Source organism: Saccopteryx leptura, chromosome 6 (assembly GCF_036850995.1).
Source record: "Saccopteryx leptura isolate mSacLep1 chromosome 6, mSacLep1_pri_phased_curated, whole genome shotgun sequence".
In the NCBI taxonomy this organism is placed as follows: domain Eukaryota; kingdom Metazoa; phylum Chordata; class Mammalia; order Chiroptera; family Emballonuridae; genus Saccopteryx; species Saccopteryx leptura.
The window spans coordinates 49,534,459-49,547,204 of NC_089508.1; the positions used below are offsets into that span (position 1 = coordinate 49,534,459).

The window sequence follows — 12,746 nt, forward strand, 5'->3', positions numbered from 1 at the left end:
TGATGAAGACTACGATGGCATCAGCCTGGGCTGAGGCAGAGGCGAAGGCTGGCCCCAGCAGGCTCACACAAGCTACCCCTACCCCATGCAGCCCGCTTGGCAAGTCTCTTAGGAACCAAGTTGCTGTGAGGAACCTGGACTGGTCAGGCAAAATATGGGCTAGCAACCCACCTGAAAAACTGCATTATATCCATTAAAAATGGTCACTGTGAAGACAACGAGGCAAGAAGGAACAAAGCTCAGGATGCAATATTAAGTGAAAAAAAGGAGAAAGCAAACTGTATCTCAGCCATGAGTATAAGAACTATAGAAACCTCAGTACTGTGGTGGGACAGAGGCTTGGAGGAAACAGTGGGAATTTAGATCACAGTTTCCCAATCTTGACACTATTGACATTTTTGGCCAAATAATCCTTTGTTGCTGGGGTCGTCCTAAGCATTGTTTAGCAGTGTCCATGCCTCTCCCTAAAAGATGCCAGTAGCCCACACTGTGCTCCCCTTCCAGGTTGTGACAACCAAAAATGTCTCCAGGTATCAGTGTCCCCTGGGGCTAAAATCTCACCTAGTTAAGAACTACTCATTTAAGTGAATATTGTTATAACCGTTAGGAGGTAAATTTAAAATGAGTAGATAGCCTGACCAGGCGGTGGCACAGTGGATAGAGCGTCGGACTGGGATGCAGAGGACCCGGGTTCGAGACCCTGAGGTCGCTGGCTTGAGTGCGGGCTCATCTGGTTTGAGCAAAAGCCTGCCAGCTTGAACCCAAGGTCTCTGGCTCCAGCAAGGGGTCACTCGGTCTGCTGTAGGCCCACGGTCAAGGCGCATACGAGAAAGCAATCAATGAACAACTAAGGTGTTGCAATGCGCAATGAAAAACTAATGATTGATGCTTCTCGTCTCTCTCCATTCCTGTCTATCTGTCCCTGTCTATCCCTCTCTCTGACTCTCTGTCTCTGTAAAAAATAAATTAATTAAAAAAAATCTTTATAAAAGATGAGTAGATAATCGAGGCAAATAACGATAAGATCAGTAATCCTAATACAAATCAGGTCACAATACATTTGAAATCTTTGCCTTTGGTTTCCTAGGACTGTGGGAGAAAGGGGGAATGTGTGAGGTTGGGGGGAGTGCTAACCTAGCCACATACACGTCTCCTTTGAGTTACCAACTTCACACTTTAGGGAAGGATCCCAATTCAAAGACATATAACGTAGAACCTAAGTGATTCTGTCTCTTGAGGTTCTGAGTCAAGTGGTCACTTGAAATAGTGGAGAGAGTAAGGGGTTATTAGAGTAAAGAGTCAGATGTGGGCCACTGAGGTGCCACATGGCCTTGAGCTGGGTCACCCCTCTCAGGGCCTCAGTGTCCTCATCTCCGAGACGGGAGGCAGTAGCTAGCTGGATGGTCAGTACGCTCCCTTCTGAGTTCAATTCTGGGTTACACTGGTCAAGTGGGGGAGGAGGGTAATGGAGTTGGTTCATGGTTCAGTGAAGAAATACTATTTAAATTAGATTTGGGTCTTAGCTAATTAAAGCAATTTGTTCCAGTTTTAGATTCGCCATTCAGTTCTGCTGACATCCTGGTTTGCAGTGGACAGGTTCTCTAACGGGCAGCAGGGATCTGGGCTCACAGCTGCCCACCCCACCAGGGCCACCAGCAAGGAGGCCAATGGGCCGACAGCTTCGGCCTTTGATCCACGTGAGGAAGGTGGTGTGGATGTGGTGCCCACCACTCAGAAGGCCCTCGTGTAGAAACTACGGGTCTTTCAATCAACTTCTTACATTTCTTTCTTTCATATTTTTTTTTAATTGAAGCATTGGCCACTTGTTAAAATGCAAAGACTCCAAAAAGGAGCACTTGTTACTATTCACTCCTTTCCATGAATGAGTTTAGCAGGTCCTGTGCAGCAGGAGATACCGTGACAAAGGTCCTGTAGAGCACTGGGCATTCAGGGATGGTGGCACAGAGGGAGGAAGCAGGGTGGGCTGCAGGCCAGCTGGGCACAGTGGACCACAGGTGGGCAGTGGGTGGGTATAAGCCAGAGAGGGAGATCACCTACATTTTGCTCAGGGTGACTCAGGGGGGTAGAGCTGTTCTTCTCGCTGTGGGCCCTGAATTTTGGGAGGCAAGAGGGGATGCTGACATACTCAAAAGCCAGAGAACAGAGGGGCTGGGAAATACACAGACTGGGCACCTTGACCACACTTAAGAATCTGGCCTAGACTTGGGGAGGATACCTTACCATGAAAGCCAGGGCTGAATCCTGATCAAAAGACCCTGCTTTCCCCTGAGCTGCTGTCCTGATCCCAGACAGGGTGGGAAGCCCACATGAACCATGCTGGAGGGGCAGGATTTAAAGCAGTGCCTCCCTCTAAAAGTAAAGATGATAAAGGATAGATAAAAGACAGAGATCCTTGGCCCTGACTGGTTGGCTCAGTGGTAGAGCAGTGGCCTGCGTGTGGATGTCCTGGGTTCGATTCCCAGTCAGGACACACACAGAAGTGACTATCTTCTTCTCTACCCCTTCTCCCTTCTCCTTCCCCCTTCTTCACTCCTGCAGCCATGGCTTGATGGAGCGAGTTGGCCCTAGGCACTGAGGATGGCTCCATGGCCTCCACCTCAGGTGCTAAAAAATGGCTCCAGTTGCAACTGAGCAAGGGCCCCAGATGGGCAGAGCATCGCCCCCTAGTGGGCATGCCGAGTGGATCCCAGTTGGGCGCATGCAGAAGTCTGTCTCTCTGCCTCCCCTCTTCTCACTAAAAAAAAAAAAAAAAAAGATCGAGTCCCTTTGTCCAGGACAGTGATATTCCTGTCCCTACCTGTCCCTCCCTCCTCAATCCGTGAATTATTTGGCCACCCTGCCAGGAGCACTCCAGTGCTGAGCCCCTCTGAACCTGGGAAGGGAAGGGAAGGGGACTCATTCTCCCCAGCTTTCCGCTCTAGCCTTAGCAAAGTGCTCTGCAGAGAGTAGATCTCAACAGAGTGCATGCTACATAAATCTAAACAAATGAAACATTTTAAAACAATTTTGTATTCACACCCAGTTTGACCCCAAAAGGCAAACTGCAATCATTGCCTTAATGCTCTGTAGCTGGGCCTCATTTCTAAGCACCCCCAGGTTAGCAGGCGCCGGCTTATTTGCACAGCAGAATTGATTTGCAGGACTCCGCCTTGCATCCCTGGTTGCAGGCTGGGTAATTTAGAGTGAAATGAAATCAAATTGTGCACGGCCTATTATTTAGAAGCGAGAACCCCCAGGCACCGGGGTGGAAGGGCACATCAGCAGGTTTTCCTCTTAGTGCCCGCCACGGGCTTGGCTTCCAAAAAAGACCCTGTGCACCTGCCAGCTGATGCCTAACATTCCACCACGACTGTTTTAAACCCTTGGTTTTTCTAGCTATTAAACTGCAAATCACCTGGGGGAAATAATCAGGCATTCCGGCTGGTGGCAAGTAAGTGGATTTTGATAGCAGGCGAAGGGGAGAGGGAGAGTGGTCAGGAGGCTGCAGGCACCCTCGGTGTGGAAGTCTGCATTTCTGGTCCAAATATCTTGGCATCCTCATGGCCTTGTGAGGGAGAGCCTTCCCTTGCCCCCATTTCACAGGAAAGAGAACTAAGGCCTGAGGAGGTTTAAGGCATGTATCCAAGATCCCAGAAATAGTGGGAGCAAAACATAAAAGCTGACATCAGACTACATCTCCCCAGCCTCCTATACTATCATCGCCGCTGCTTGGAGGGGCCCCATAAGAGATGCAGCTCTCAGCTCTTGACCTGCAAGGTGATGCTGGGTTGTCACATATTTCTCTGAGCGTCAGTTTCTTCTTCTTCAAGGTGGTGTTATGGCCTGAATTTTGTCCCCCACAAAACTCACATGTTGAAGCCCTAATCCCTAGGACTTCCGAATGCAAGCGTATTTCGAGACAGGATCTTTCAAGGGATTAAGTTAAAATGAGGCCACTAGGGTGGGTCCTAATCCAATCTGACTGGTGTCCCTCATAGGAAGAGGGAACTGGACACAGGGTAACCCAGGTGTGTGTGTGCACAGAGGGCTGACCACATGAAGAAGCAGTAAGACGGTGACCATCTGCAAACCAAGGAGGTGGCTTCAGGAGAATCAGCTGTGTTGGCACCTTGACCTTGGACTTCCAGCCTCTAGAATGTGAGAAAACAGGTTTCTGTTGTTGGAGCCAGCCAGTCTGTGATCCTTTGTTATGGCAGTCTGAGTGGACTGACACACAATGGTAAGGTTGGGTGGCAAAGTCCTAAGCCAGCGGCTCTCCAACTTCCTCCTGCTGATGCCTGCAGATCACCTGGGGGTCTTATTGCAGTAGGGTGGGGCTGGGATGAGTCTGCGTTTCTTTTTTTTTAATTTAGAAAATTGAATTTTACAGGATGACATTGATCAACAAGAGTACCTAGATTTCAGGTAAACATCTCCACATCATTTGAACAGTCGATTATGTTGTATACTCTTCACCCAAAGTCAAATCATTTTCCGACATCTTATATTTGCCCCTATTTACATCGCTCCCCCACCCCCCCTCCCCCACATCCCCTTCCCTCTGGTAACCACTGCACTCTTGTCTATGTTCATGAGTTTCAGTTTTGTATCCCAGCTACGTGTGAAGTCATACAGTTCTCAGCTTTTTCTGATTTGAGAGTCTACATTTCTAACACACTGCCTGGGCGTGCTGACTGCAGCACAGCGCCTCTGGCTTTGCAACCTAGGCTCCTGCCTCTGCACCCTGCTGCCACCTCCCTGCCTAGACTCTAGTTCACCCTAGGAGAGGATTCCTTTAGGTAAGAGGGACAAGTTGAACCCCAGTACATGGGCATGAGAATCCAGGGCAGGGGATAGAGGCCAGCGAGGAGGCGAGTGAAATGTTGGGGGCAGAAGGCTTGGAGAGAATGGGGAGGAAGGCAGGGCATGAACTGCTGCATCAGTTGAACCTGCCGTTCAGTGAGTGCCTGCGGACTGCCTGGCACTGGGCTGGACACCAAGCACCATCTCACGCAGGACCACGCTCAGTCCGGGCAGGAGAGAACACTTAGGTTCTCAACTAAACATCGCCTGCACACAAACCGTACGCAATTCTTGAACTGTGAATATGTTGAACAGACAACCATTGTTGGTATTAAGCACTTATAGGTAAATGCTAGTTTAGAATGCTGGTGTGATACTCTTTAAAAAATAACTGTCCACCAGGCCCTGGCTGGTTGGCTCAGCGGTAGAGCGTCGGCCTGGCATGCGGGGGACCCGGGTTCGATTCCTGGCCAGGGCACATAGGAGAAGCGCCCATTTGCTTCTCCACCCCCGCCCCCTCCTTCCTCTCTGTCTCTCTCTTCCCCTCCCGCAGCCAAGGCTCCACTGGAGCAAAAGATGGCCCGGGCGCTGGGGATGGCTCCTTGGCCTCTGCCCCAGGCGCTAGAGTGGCTCTGGTCACGGCAGAGCGACACCCCGGAGGGGCAGAGCATCGCCTCCTGATGGGCAGAGCGTCACCCCTGGTGGGCGTGCCGGGTGGATCCTGGTCGGGCGCATGCGGGAGTCTGTCTGACTGTCTCTCCCCATTTCCAGCTTCAGAAAAATACAAAAAAAATAAAAAATAAAAAAATAACTGTCCAATACCCAATAAGGATGCTTCTTGTACATGCAACACAGTATTTATAAAAGATGGTGGTAAATGTCTTCTGGCCAAACATGTAAGAAGAAATTAAGGCAATGAAAACAAATTATTACTATCTAGGATGGAGAATATAAAGGATATTTGTAACTTAATGAACAAAAAAGTGAAAAAAAAAGGAGACATAAAATGTCTTTAAAAAGTAAATATTGCCTGACCAGGCAGTGCCACGATGGATAGAGTGTTGGCTGGGATGCAGAGGACCCAGGTTCAAAAGCCTGAGGTTGTCTGTTTGAGTGCAGGCTCACCAGCTTGAGTGCAGGGTCACTGGCTTGAGTGTGGGATCATAGACATGTCCCCATGGTCACTGGCTTGAGCCCAAGGTTGCTGGTTTGAGCAAGGAGTCACTGGCACAGCTGGAGCCCCTGGGTCAAGGCATATGTGAGAAAGCAATCAGTAAACATCTATAAGGAGCTGCACATCTCTTTGTCTTCCTGTCTATCTCTCTCTCTTTAAAAAATCGTAAATATTACTCAGTTCAGGTAGTGGGTACCTGGGTGAAAAGTCCCACTGAATGATTAGCATCATACAGAGTGCTAACCTAGAAAATATAAAAGTGAGGAAGTTGAAACAATGAAGCATTCCATTGGTTTTGTGTTTGTTGTAAAAATGTAATCTTTGGAAGCTGGTGCTGCTGCCTCGGCAGCGCGTTGCTCTTCTAAAATGGCTGCTGCTACCGGTTCTGTGGTGGCCTTGCCGGCCTTGGGTCAGACTGAAGGGAAAAAGATCACCGATCTGCGGGTCATCGACCTTAAGTCCGAGCTCAAGTGGCGGAACTTAAGACATCACCGGAGTCAAGACTGTACTCATCTCCCGACTCAAGCAGGCTATTGAAGAGGAAGGAGGCGATCCAGATAATATTGAATTAACTGTTTCAACTGATACTCCAAACAAGAAACCAACCAAAGGCAAAGGTAAAAAACAGGAAGCAGATGAGTTGAGTGGAGATGCTTCTGTGGAAGATGATGCTTTTGTCAAGGACTGTGAATTGGAGAGTCAAGAGGCACTTGAACAAGATGGAAATGACGAACTAAAGGACTCTGAAGAGTTTGGTGAAAATGAAGAAGAAACTGTGCATTCCAAGGAGTTACTTTCTGCAGAAGAGAACAAGAGAGCTCATGAATTAATAGAGGCAGAAGCAATAGAAGAAGATATAGAGAAAGAGGACATCGAAAGTCAGGAAATTGAAGCTCAAGAAGGTGAAGATGATACCTTTCTAACAGCCCAAGATGGTGAGGAAGAAGAAAATGAGAAAGATATAGCAGGTTCTGGTGATGATACACAAGAAGTATCTAAACCTCTTCCTTCAGAAGGGAACCTAGCTGAGGCTGATCACACAGCTCATGAAGAGATGGAAGCTAATGCGACTGTGAAAGAAGCTGAGGATGACAACTTCTCGGTCACAATCCAGACTGAGGATGCCATCACTCTGGATTTTGATGGTGACGACCTCCTAAAAACAGGTAAGAATACAGATTCTGAAGCAAGTAAGCCAAAAGATGAGCAGGATATCATTGCACAGAGCCCGGAGAAGGAAAGCAAGAATTATGAGATGAATGCGAACCGTAAAGATGGTAAGAAGGAAGACTGCGTGAAGGGTGATCCGGTTGAGAAGGAAGCCAGAGAAGGTTCTAAGAAAGCAGAATCTGGAGACAAAGAAAAGGATACTTTGAAGAAAGGGCCCTCGTCTACTGGGGCCTCTGGTCAAGCAAAGAGCTCTTCAAAGGAATCCAAAGACAGCAAGACATCATCCAAAGATGACAAAGGAAGTACAACTAGTACTGGTGGTAGCAGTGGAAGCTCAACTAAAAATATCTGGGTTAGCGGACTTTCTTCTAATACCAAAGCTGCTGATTTGAAGAACCTCTTTGGCAAATATGGAAAGGTTCTGAGTGCAAAGGTAGTTACAAATGCTCGAAGTCCTGGGGCCAAGTGCTATGGCATAGTAACTATGTCTTCAAGCACAAAGGTGTCCAGATGCATTGCACATCTTCATCGCACTGAACTGCATGGACAACTGATTTCTGTTGAAAAAGTTAAAGGTGATCCTTCTAAGAAAGAATTAAAGAAAGAAAATGATGAAAAGAGTAGTTCAAGAAGTTCTGGGGACAAAAAAACCATGAGTGATAGAAGTAGCAAGACACAAGCCTCTATGAAAAAAGAAGAGAAAAGGTCATCTGAGAAATCTGAAAAAAAAAAAGAAAGCAAGGATACTAAGAAAATAGAAGGTAAAGATGAGAAGAATGATAATGGATCAACTGGCCAAACTTCAGAATTTATTTAATAAAGTGAAGAAAAGAAACGAATAAGATCAAAGAGTCCTGGACATATGGTAATACTAGACCAGACGAAAGGAGATCATTGTAGGCCATCAAAAAGAGGAAAATATGAGAAAGTTCATGGAAGAAGCAAGGAAAAGGAGAGAGCTTGCCTAGATAAAAAAAGGGACAAAGACTACAGAAGGAAAGACATCTTACCTTTTGAAAAGATGAAGGAACAAAGACTGAGAGAACATTTAGTTCGTTTTGAAAGATTGCGACAAGCAATGGAACTTCGAAGACGAAAAGAGATTGCAGAAAGAGAGCGTCGAGAGCGAGAACGCATTAGAATAACTCGTGAACAGGAAGAACTGGAACGCTTACAGAGAGAGAGAGAGCGCCTAGAAATTGAAAGGCAAAAACTAGAGAGAGAGAGAATGGAACGCGAACGCTTAGAAAGGGAACGCATTCGTATTGAACAGGAACGTCGTTAGGAAGCTGAGCGTATTGCTAGAGAACGGGAGGAGCTGAGGAGGCAACAGCAGCAGCTTCCTTATGAACAAGAAAAAAGGAATTCTCTGAAACGCCCACGTGATGTAGATCATAGGCGAGATGACCCTTACTGGAGTGAGAGTAAAAAGTTGTCTCTAGATACAGATGCAAGATTTGGCCATGGATCTGAGTATTCTCGCCAACAGAACAGATTTAATGACTTTGATCACCCAGAAAGGGGCCGTTTTCCTGAGAGTTCAACAGTACAGTCTTCCTCTTTTGAAAGACGAGAACGCTTTGTTGGTCAAAGTGAAGGGAAAAAAACACGTCCTACAACACGAAGAGAAGATCCAAGTTTTGAAAGGTATCCCAAAAATTTCAATGATTCCAGAAGAAATGAGCCTCACCACCAAGAAATGAACTTAGAGAAACAGAGAGGCGTGAAGTACAAGAGGAGCATGATGAGAGGAGAACCATGATCATTCATGACAGGCCTGATATCACTCACTCTAGACATCCTCGAGAAGCAGGACCCAATCCAGCTAGACCCTCCACCTGGAAAAGTGAAGGAGGCATGTCCAGTGACAAACGGGAAACAAGAGTTGAAAGGCCAGAACGATCTGGGAGAGAAGCGTCAGGACACATCCAGGGTACCCCCTGGGAGTCGCAGTAGCACTTCAGGCTATGGAAACAGAGAGGGGGACAGAGGCATCACAGACCGAGGAAGTGGCACACAGCACTACCCTGAAGATCGACATGTGGTTGAGCGCCATGGACGGGATGCAAGTGGACCAAGGAAAGAGTGGCATGGTCCACCTTCTCAAGGGCCTGGCTATCATGACTCAAGACGGATGGGTGATGGCCGGACAGGGGCAAGCATGATAACCCAACATACAAGTAATGCCTCCCCAATTAATAGAAATGTACAAATCAGTGGCAATTCCATACCAAGAGGAAGTAGCTCTGGATTTAAGCCATTTAAGAGTGGACCTCCACGACGATTCTGAAAATTAGCCTCTGCCGTGGTTTCAAGATAATTTATTGAAATCTCCAGTAAATTTTACTTGACTACTTATGAGGAGGACCTCTGACTTACTTGAGAGTCCTTTCAGACTTTTCTCCTTTTTTAAAATTTAACATGATTGCTTTTCTCAATTTTTAATTGAGAAAAGTTTAAATAGTTCTGTTGTAACTTTTTTTTTTTTAAAGACTTTATTTATTCCATTTTTAGAGAGGAGAGAGATAGATAGAGAGAGAAAGAGAGAGAGAGAGAGAGAGAGAGAGGAGCAGGAAGCATCAACTCCCATATGTGCCTTGACCAGGCAAGCCCAGGGTTTCGAACCGGCAACCTCAGCATTGCAGGTTGATGCTCTATCCCATTGCGCCACCACAGGTCAGGCTGTTGTAACTTTTAATAGGTTTATGTACCACTCAACTTTTTTTCCTGCAGCACCAAGACCCATTTGAAAAGATTGGAATCAAAACCATTTGTTTAATACTGTGTGAATATACAGAGTAGTTTGCAGCTGTGTGGTAATAGTTTCATTTGCAGCATTAGCTTTGTGGTGTCAGGCTTTGTCTCCAAGCATTCACAGCCTCCATTTGGAAGGCTGTCTAAGCTTAAAAAGTCTGCTGTCTAATTTTTAGAGAATACAATTGTTCCTTGCATTTTTGAGTATTATGTAACCAATTTTTGCAGAAGGTACTGTTACATTAAGCGCATCTGCGTATCCTGGTTTTAAAAAAATGTACTCTTTTTGAAATAAACCTTCACATTCTGTATAGTTTTTTTAAAAAAAGTAGTCTTTGGCTCAAGAGCTAGAAAAACAATTTTCAATTATAGGCAATGATTTAAAATTCTGCTGTGGGCAAGTTTGTGGTAACAGTATAACTTGATTAGAAAGTCTGTTGTAGGCAGAAAATGCCCCCCAAAGGTGTCCATGTCCTAATTGCCAGAACCAGTGACTGGCTGTTAGTTTACATGGCACAGGGGAATTAGGGTCTCAGATGAAGTTAAAATTGTTAACTATTGATGAAGTTAAATTGTTAACTAGATAACCTTAAAATAGAAATATCATCTGGGCTTTCTAGGTGGGCTTGGTTAATCACAAAGGTCCTTACAAGTGGTGGGAGGGGTAGACAAAGGAGAGAGACAGAGGGAAATGTTACTATGGAAGAAGAGTCAAGAGATGCAACATTGCTGGCTTTGCAGATGGAGGAAGAAGCCAGGAGCCAAGGAATGCAGGTGGTTTCTGGGAGCTAGAAAAGGCAAAGAAAGAGATTCTCCCCTAGAGCCTCCACTACCTGGATTTTAGCCTAATGAGAGCCACGCCAGACTTCTATCCTACAACTATAAGATAATAAACTTCTCTTCTTTTTTAAACTTCTCTTCTTTGATCTCACTGTTAATCCATTCACTATTTTGTTTTGTTGTTGTTTTGAGAGACAGTAAGAGACACAAAGGGAGAGAGAGGGTAAGAAGCATCAAATTGTAGTTACTTTCACTTTTGTTGTACATTGATTGCTTCTTGTACATGCCTTGACCAGGCCTGAGCCAGTGAACCCTTGTTCAAGCCAGTGACCTCTGGGCTCAAGCTGGTGAGATCTGGGATTGGGTGGATGATCCCTCGGCTCAAGCCAGCAACCCTGTGCTGACAAGCCTGTGCTCAGAGCTGGTGACTTCAGGGTTTCAAACCAGCAACCCCAGCATTCTGAGTCAATGCTTTATCCACTGTGCCAACACTGGTCAGGCACCCTTCTTTGTTTAGTAACATGTTATTTAGCTTCCACATCGTTGTGTGTTTTTCAGGGTTTTATTTTTGTCTGTGATGAATTTCTAGATTCATACCATTATAATCAAAGATGCTTGATATTATTTAAATCTTCTTAAACTTATTGAGATTTATTTTATGTCCTAACATGTGGTCTACCACAGAAAATATTCCATGTGCACTTGAAAAGAATGTATATTCTTCTGCTTTGGGGTGAAATGCTCTAAAGATAGCAATTAAATCTAGCTAATCTAGCCCTGGCCAGTTGGCTCAGTGGTAGAGCATCAGCTTGGCATGTGGAAGTCCTGGGTTTGATTCCCATACAGGAGAAGAGACCATCTGCTTCTCCACCCCTCCCCTACCTCCTTCTCCCTCTCTCAATCTCTCTCCCCTCCCCTCCCTCAGCCATGGCTTGAATGGTTCCAGCAATTTGGCCCCAGGTGCTGAGGATGGCTCCATGGCCTTGCCTCAGGCATCTCCATTCAAGCAATGGAGCAACCAGCCCAGATGGGCAGAACATTGCCACCTAGTGGGCTTGCTGGATGGATCCCGGTAGGGGCGCGTGTCTGTCTCTCTGCCTCCCTGCCTCTCACTTAATAAAAAAAAAAAAAAAAGAAAGAAAGAAAAGAAAAGAAAAAAATCTAGCTAATTTAGTGTGTCATTTAAGGCTACCGTTTCTTTATTGATTGTCTGTCTGGAAGATCTATCCATTGATGTCAATGTGTTAAAGTCCCTTACTGTGACTGTATTACTGTCAGCCTCTCCCTTTATGTCCATCAAGATTTGCTTTACATATTTCAGTGCTCCTATGTTGAGGGCACAAATGTTTACAGGGGTTATATCCTCTGGTTGGACAGCTCCCTTTATCATTACATAATGTTCTTCTTTGTCTCTTAACTATATCTTTTGTTTTAAAGTTTATTTTGTCTAATATTAAGTATCGCTGCCCCAGCTATGTTCATTTCCATTTGCATGAAATATCTTTTTCTATCCCTTTACTTTTAGTCAGTGTGACTCCTTTGTTCTGAGGTGGGTCTCTTGTAGACGGTATATACTTGGGTCTTGTTTTCTTAACCATTCAGCTACCTTATGTCTTTTGATTGCAGCATTTAAGCCATTTACATTTAAAGTGATTATTGATAGGTACATATTTATTGCCATTTTACTCTTTTAAATATGGTCCTCTATTTCTTCTTTTTCTTTTTCTTGTTAAAGCAGGCCCTTTATCATTTCTTATAATGCTAGTTTGGTAGTAAAAACTCCTTTAGTTTTTCTTCTCTGGGAAGCTCTTTATTTCTCCTTCAATTATAAATGATAACCTTGCTGGGTAAAGTAGTCTTGATTGTAGGTCCTTGCTTTTCATCACTTTGAATATTTTGTGCCAGTCTATTTCTGGTCTGTAATATTTCTGTGGAATAAGCTGACAGTGTTATGGGAGCTCTCTTATAGGTAACTTTCTCTTGCAGCTTTTAAGATTCTCTCTTTGAGGCTCTGGCTGGTTGGCTCAGTGGTTGAGTGTCAGCCTGCCATGCAGGAGTCCTGGGT

At 45.4% G+C, this 12,746-nt stretch overlaps 1 protein-coding gene and 1 pseudogene across 2 annotated transcripts in view; one reads left to right on the forward strand and one right to left on the reverse strand.

Annotated features, from left to right (window-relative positions):
• The window catches only part of PAQR5 (progestin and adipoQ receptor family member 5), a 443,329-nt gene that overhangs the window by 371,975 nt on the left and 58,608 nt on the right, over positions 1–12,746 (reverse strand). The window lies entirely within an intron of this gene.
• LOC136376596 (SAFB-like transcription modulator pseudogene) lies at positions 6,319–10,160 on the forward strand (annotated as a pseudogene).